This window comes from Myotis davidii, unplaced genomic scaffold, assembly GCF_000327345.1.
Source record: "Myotis davidii unplaced genomic scaffold, ASM32734v1 scaffold69, whole genome shotgun sequence".
Lineage (NCBI taxonomy): Eukaryota > Metazoa > Chordata > Mammalia > Chiroptera > Vespertilionidae > Myotis > Myotis davidii.
In genome coordinates, this window is record NW_006300363.1 from 435,216 (window position 1) to 442,851 (window position 7,636).

At 47.2% G+C, this 7,636-nt stretch overlaps 1 long non-coding RNA gene across 1 annotated transcript in view; it reads right to left on the reverse strand.

Moving 5' to 3' along the window:
• Positions 1-4,965: 4,965 nt before the first annotated feature.
• The window catches only part of LOC107185137, a 3,922-nt gene continuing 1,251 nt past the window's right edge, over positions 4,966-7,636 (reverse strand). Inside the window, exon 2 of the long non-coding RNA XR_001516056.1 lies at positions 4,966-7,409. This is a non-coding gene — a long non-coding RNA (uncharacterized LOC107185137). The remainder of the gene's footprint in view (positions 7,410-7,636) is intronic.

Consider the following 7,636-nt stretch of genomic DNA (forward strand, 5'->3'; position numbering starts at 1 on the left):
AGAGTAATTGAAAAGATTCTTGTTTCTGAGAATCTAGCCATTCATTTCACAAAGACAGAGGTACATTTTCTCTTACTTCCTTTTACGTCATTTAACCCACATTAATCTTCCAAGAAAAGCATGCATAGCTGTTTTTATTTCCTTCTTATAAGAAAAACAACAAAGCAGATAAAAATCTGCTCTCCCCAATCTAGAGAGCCAGTAGCATTGGTATACTAATGTAGCTTTCTAATGTTTTCATTTGAGGGTCAGCAAACTGCCACCCATGGGCTTAATCTGGCCCACCACCTGTTTTTATAAATAAAGTTTTATTGGAACACAGCCATGCTCTTATTTTATGTATTGTCCATGGCTGCTTTCCTACTACAACAGCAGAGCTGAGTCATTGTAAAAGAGACCATCTGGCCTAGAAAGTCTAAAATACTATCAGAAAAAAATTGCCAACTTCTGTCTTAGTTTAAAAAGTATGGCATGTTTTGCATTTCTATTTATCCATTCTTTATTATTCATTCATAATATTCTAACTGACATCTTACCATGTTAACATTATCTATCTATCTATGTATAAAAGCTTAAGCTACTGTTATGACTGGTTGCCCACTTGACTGGTCGACCGGTTGCTATGACGTGCACTGACCACCAGGAGGCAGATGCTCAATGCAGGAGCTTCCCCCTGGTGGTCAGTGCACTCCCACAGCCAACCTTCTGTGGCCAGCCAACTTCCCGTGGTCCCTCCTCCCAGCTGGCTGGCCCCGATGGCTCTGATGGGGACTGGGTGAGATGGCCCAGATTGGTCCCATCACCAGCTAGGCCGAGGGACCCCACCCGTGCATGAATTCGTGCACTGGGCCTCTAGTTGTTAATAAGTGTTGATCTGAAATCAGCAATGATTTTTAAAGATAATGAATGCTCTCATTTTCCTTTAATAGGTGGTTATTATTTTTAATAAACCAAATTAAAAAAAATTATCTCCTACCCAGAAGACAGAATCTTGAGTAGAGCACTTGATAGTCACCCATGTTTCAGAATAACTTTAAATGTCAAGAACAACAAGATTAGTCCGCAAAAGAAACTGGAAATAAAACATCTATGGCTTTAAGGGAAATAAAAAGGTAATTATGTCCTGATCCCATGTGACCGTTTCTTTCCTTTTGGAAAGATTGCCTCTCTACATAAAAACGATGATACCTTTTAATGTGCTTTTTGATGCTTGGATCTTTGACGTACAGACCCTCCTCGGTTAGTGGAGCAACGGCTTCCTAGGAATTCATCAAAGATATCGTGAGAACAGGAGTTGGGGGAGGAGGGGGTCTGCAGTGAAAGGCAACCAGGGAGATTCCAGACGTGGTCAGCTGCTCCGGAGGTGGGGCTACCCAGCCACAAGTTTGCTCAACTCAGATGCCCAGGAGGCTAAGTGTGGAATTCTAGTTACCAGCTCCCTGTGCCCAGCGCTCGGCCGGGAACTCTTCCGGTTCCCCCCGGGCATAAATGAACAGAGGTCTGCAGTGATGCATGGCCCCTTCTCCTGAGCTTCTTGGTTTCTCTACTCTCCCTTCTCGAGGCAGGCACGGTTATGTGCGCTGATGTGAACTGGGGGCTCAACCATACCCTCAGGACAACGAAATCAGCACGTCTCAAGGTGGGCCCTCATTTTTCACATGGCAAGTACTTTTCTGTTTTGTTTTTTTTTGGTTAATCCTCACCAGAGGATACTTTTTCCATTGATTTTTTTAGAGTGAAGGGGAGGGAGGAGAGAGGGAGAGAAAGAGAGAGAGAAACATCAATGTGAGAAAGACACATCGATTGGTTGCCTCCCTCCCACAACCCAGGCGCGTGCCCTTGACCGGAATAGAACCCAACACCCCTTGGTCCCTGGGGCCGGCGCTTTAGCCACTGAGCAACAACAGTCAGCGCAAGCAAGTCCTTTTTTACTTCAAAAAAGATGTTTACGTGAAATCATAAAAATACTGGTAAGCCAACAAACAAACCAAAAGAGAGAAAGAGAAAAAACAAAATTCTTATTACCTATCAATCCTACCACACAAGGAAGCCACTGTAAAATACTGCTGTGTATTTATTCACACAGTAGTGGCTTGAATGGGGACTCACCCACCCCCTCAAAAGATATGTCGATGTAATTACATTAAGGATCTCAAAGTCATCCTGGATTATCTGGCAGGCCCTAACGCCCATGGTGAGAGTTCTCATAAGGAGAAGAAAACCCACAGACAGAGGAAAAGGCCATGCAGTGAGAGAGGCAGAGCTTCTACAGATGAGGCCACAAGCCAAGGAAAGCCTGCGACCTCCAGAATCCAGAGCCTCCAGAGGGAGCCCTGGCGTTCAGACTTCAGGTGTTCGGAATTATGAGAGAATAAATTCTGTAGTTCTAAGCTGCCAAGTGTGTGGCATTTTGTGACAGCAGCCCCAGGAAGCAGGAACAATACATTTGTTCAGTAAATATTTATAGAATAACTATGAGCCACATGCCAAGGATTTGATGAATAAGACACCAAACTTTCAGTTTTCTCTGCATACATAGAAATATGCAGCAGCGCCCCCCCCACAGGCCTGTTCCAACCCCCCTCTGGGGCCACACTCCCCCACATTGGGTAGCAGTTTCCCCAGTAGCTCTGGCCATGGCCTCAGGCATCTGTCTCCCCTTCCCATGGGCACATGGCCTCCTAGTGGAAATTGCTTCACCACCTCTGGCTGGATTCCCAGTGGCAGACACGTGATCCTCAAAGAAGCCTAAATCTCGACCTTGGGCTGGGGTGTTGGAACCCTCTGAGTCCTTGATTCCTCACTGTCCACTTCCCAGCCTACAAGTAATAGCTTCGTTTTGCACGTGCTAACTTCTGGATCTTTTAGAGCTGTCACTTTCCCTCAACAATTATTTTGATTAAATTTTTCTTATTCAAATAACTGGCACCTATTCAATCTCCTGACTGACCCTGACTGACATCAAATCTAAATGTGTTTACGTTTCCAAATTACCTTTCAGAGCCATGGCTCCCATTTCAAATTCCTTCCCAAGCCCTAGCCAGTTCTGAATATTTTCGTTCATTTGTAGCGATGAAAATATGATAAGAAAGAAGTTATCCCTTTCAATTGTTTCCATTTGCATTCCTTTAATTACTAATAAGGTAGAGGGAAAACTATCTGAGTAGATGATATATTGAAAGGAGTTGTAACCAGCCAACAGTGGCTACCTCTGGGAAAGGAACTGAGGGAGAAGGGGAGGGGAGGGGCCTACTTTTTACCCTAAAATGTTGCACAGTGTCCAAGTATTATACAAAGACAACATATTTGTGTATTGTTCATATAACTAAATACACATGCATCATGAAAGGGGCAGCCACGTGCGACGGCTCAGAATTGCCTTCTTCAGCAGAGCTGAGCAATCAGAAGGAAATGAGGGCGGCCCTGGCTGGGTTGGCTCTGTGCATAGAGCATTGGCCTGTGGACTGAAGGGTCCCGGGTTTGAGACCAGTCAAGGGCACATGCCCAGGTTATGCACTCGATCTCCAGTAGGGGGCATGCAGGAGGCAGCCAATCAGTGATTCTCTCTCATCATTGAGTTTCTATCTCCCTCTCCCTTCCTCTCTGAAATCAATTATATGTATATATAGTAGAGGCCTGGTGCATGAAATTCATGCACTGGGGGGCAGGGGGTCCCTTAGCCAGGCCTGCACCCTTTCGCAGTCCAGGACCCCTTGGGGGATATCTGACTGCCAGCTTAGGCCTGCTCACAGTCCGGGATATCACTCTCACAGTCCAGGAGCCCGGGCTCCTTACTGCCCACCTGCTCGCTAATCCTTAATGCTCTGCTCGCTGCTATGGAGGCGGGAAAGGCTCCTGCCATGGCCACTGTGCTTGCCAGCCGTGAGCCCGGCTTCTAGCTGAGTGGTGCTCCCCCTGTGGGAGCTCACTGACCACCAGGGGGCAGCTCCTGCATTGAGCGTCTGCCCCTGTTGGTCAGTGCGCATCATAGTGACTGGCTGTTCTGGTCATTTCGCCGTAAAGGTTGCTTAGGCATATATATATATTTTATATATTTATATATTTATATTTTTTAAAAGAAATGAAGAGGGGAATGGCAGCCAGCAGGAACAGAGCAGATTGCCCTACATATGAAAGGATCGGGGAGTGATGGAATAAAGAGAAGAGGTACAAGCATGTTGCGGAGGCGGGGCATGGAGGGAAGAAAGGGAGAAGGTGAGACCATAAAGCACGGACTTTGCGAAGAGAGAGGTCTGTATGAAGGGTGTTTAGAAAAGTATAGGGGCATCACATACCTCACTAGTGGAATTCTCACTTCTCCACCCCCTCCAAAGTTACTGAGCCAAGACCTATTCTAATTTTCCAAGCTTTCTGGAGTCATTTCTATTTATTTTCGCCGTATTGATGTTCTGACACTGACCTTTGAGCCCGTCCAAGATATTGATTTGTGTAACATTTGTTTAATGTTTGTCTCACCCACGAGTTGTGGACTCACATACTGGATTATGAGTTGCTAGACAACAGTTAAAATACTTTAAGACACGGCTTTCTAAAGACCCCCCAAATCCCAACTTCCCTCCTTCTGAAAATAGATGTGCTGCCAAGGGAGTAAAAGCTGAAGCCGGGAAAACACATCTGTTGTTGGTCTGGTATAAAAACTCACATAATGTACAGGGTGCTGCGTAGGAGAATTACAGGATCTGAAATCAGCTACACGAGTGTATGGATTTCTTCCGATTCAAAATATAAACACAGCTCATTTAAGTCAAGGTTATTCTTACACACATTTTTTGCCCTCTATCCTGTACTCCTTTCAAAAAAAATTGATGCAACTTTCTTGACTGCTGACCTTTATTAACCTGTTTATTCTTAATATCAAAGCTCAACACGTTGGTTCAACCATCTCTTTAAGAAGATAGCAAAAGCCAGGATATGAGACCACAGGTAAATCAAGTTTTTTTGTTATTTTTGGATTTAGTTGATTTACTTATAGCTTTTTTTTTTCACATTACAGAGCATTACACAATTACAATTTTCTGACCTGCAAACAGATACCTTAAATGGAAATATTTTTTAAAAATTATCAAATTAGGCACAATAATGCAACAATTACACATATGACATTTTAAATGAAACATTGTTAAGTGTACAGAACAGTACGGAGAATAATATAACCAACCTCCATGCATTTACGCTCACCTTTTCCAGCCTCACCTCCCACCTCTCCTTTATATGACCCCCCAATCATAGAAAACGTGGTCGTTTTGATTTGCATCTGTCAGATGATTAGTGACTTTGAGGAAAAAACAAACAAAAAAACGTAGTCAAATTTTAACAGTTTGTAATATATCGTTCAGATCATTTTCCTTTCTTTTTTATTGATTTCAGAGAGGCAGGGAAAGGGAGAGAGAGATAGCAACATCAATGATGAGAGAGCATCATTGGGTGAACACTGGGGGGAGGGGAAGACAAGGCTGGCAAAGGAGACAGAAGCCAAACCATGAAACGTCACATCAGGAGTGAGCTAATCCAGAGGCAAGGTGAAGTTAGGAAGGCTCTTCAGCCATGAGGGCAGCAGGGTGGTATCCGAATGCTACAGTGATCGCTCGGGCAAGGGTTCGGATGACATCAAAACACAGGGTGGGCCCCGAAATAGGCCATATTGGTCACAGAGACCGGGTAGGAGCCTGTCTGCAAGAGTCTAAGAAAGAAACCATGAGGCCCTGGGGACATTCGAGGGGAGGAGAAATGGAAAGGGGCGATGGGTTTGCAACGAGAGGCTTGAAACCGAAGGATGGAGTCTACTCAACAGCAGCTGGGAATAAGCTGGTGTGAATTGCGGGACCTACAAGAGGCTGGTGGGGGAGCCAGGAGCCGAAATGTGGAGAGTCGGAGCAGGAGCAGGAGCAGAAGGGAGAGGCTGGATTCTGGGAGGGAAAAGGAGAGGTGGACAAACCTGAGGAGCGGGCATCTGACCGGCCAACCCTGCCTGCAGCATTGCCACTCTCCCGCTCCAACCCCATTCGCACTTGGTATCTGACTTCCACAGTTTTGCCCTGGACCTTTATAGGGCAGGAAATGTGCTTAGTTAACCTCCCATCGAGTTAGGCATATTGCTCCCTGAACTGAGGCCAGACAAGAGTCCACTCAGGGAGCACGACCCCAGGGGCCGGGGAGAATGGAGGCACAAGACTTGTGACGCCTTCATGCCCGTGTCCTTTGCGGGGCCGGGAAAATGCAAACCAGCTCCCCACCCTTACGGTGCAGGTACCACGGTTCAGTGTCTGACTCCTTCACCCACTGACCATGACGTAGAAGCTGAAATGTTTCTCTGAAACTGGAGACCAGTTAAGGTTTAATTCCAGATAAAAAGAAGGAGGTGGGTCAAGAAACCCTAAAAAACGCCCCTCCCCATACCCAGCCGGCCATCCTATCATCCCGAAAAAGGTCCTTTTCTGGTATCTTCCTTTCCCACACTTGGCTATTTTTGTCTCACGCGAGAAACAGTCTGGAACCTACCCCAGGGTGCTCCTGGAACCAAGAAGAAAGTATATTTCTAGCGAACACATTTCCCTCTGCTCTGGGGCTGGCTGTTCTAAGCAGGTGCTATACTTTACTTCACTTAAAGCCATACAATGACTCCACGGAGAAGGCCCAATGGCTCTCTTCAATTACAGATGAGGGGCTGGCAAAGGCTGCAAGGGTCACCCACGAAACCACATACAGGTGGGAAGAACTCCGATCCGAACCCACCAAAGTGTGTCTGGGGGTCTTGGCTCCAGCAATGGAAGGAGGTAAAGCGGAGGATCCACGTGCATGGGAAGCTATGCTGCCGGGACAAGCAGCTCAAGACAGAGCTGTATTTTCCTGAGCATTCAAGAGGGTGGGGCGCCTCTTCAGTGAAACAGCCTTCCTTCTCCCATCAGGTCATTATGCGGAGGAGCCCGGAGTTCAGGCCTGCGTTCCCTCTCGGCCTCCCTCCTTCTCAAAGGGAACGTGGGGTGGGGAGCATCAGTTCCCCGCAGGATCTCGGGACAGGGCCGACCTTGTGTCCTCCAGGGACTCACTTGGGTGGACTACTTTCACACCCGGCTCAGGGCAAAAGTTCAGAGTGGGGGCCGCTCCCTCCCGGGGCGCCAGAAAAATTCCTCTTTGTAAAGCTCAGGCCCCGTTGGAATCAAACTCCACCCAAACAGGAAATCACCAAGGTTCTAGGTTCAACTTGGTGCCTTCTTTTTAAAAGCCCAACTTTCTCGTTCACGAAGCGGGGGTTTCCTGGGCGCCTATTTGGTGCCGACGCATAGTTGTCCTGGACGCAGCGTGCGCTCTGTGGCAAGAAACAGAGAAACGACAACACACACATCTGGCCATTCTTACAGGAGAAAGGCTTCCAGGGAGCTGTCGTTTTTCTTTAAAAAAATAAAAAAAGAAAGGAAAGAAAAGGTTTTGCAATCGCACCGCTTGAGTCCCCCAAAGGACTCGGCAGACCCTGGGCTGGGAGAGTGGAAGGCCTGGGGCGCGGGGGATGGGCGCGAGGAGAGGGTGGGGTGACCAGGTGGAAGGGCAGAGCCGGCGGAGGGATTGGAGTCGCTGCGAGCTGCGCCAGGGGCAGGTGCCAGCGCAGAGCGGGCGGAGG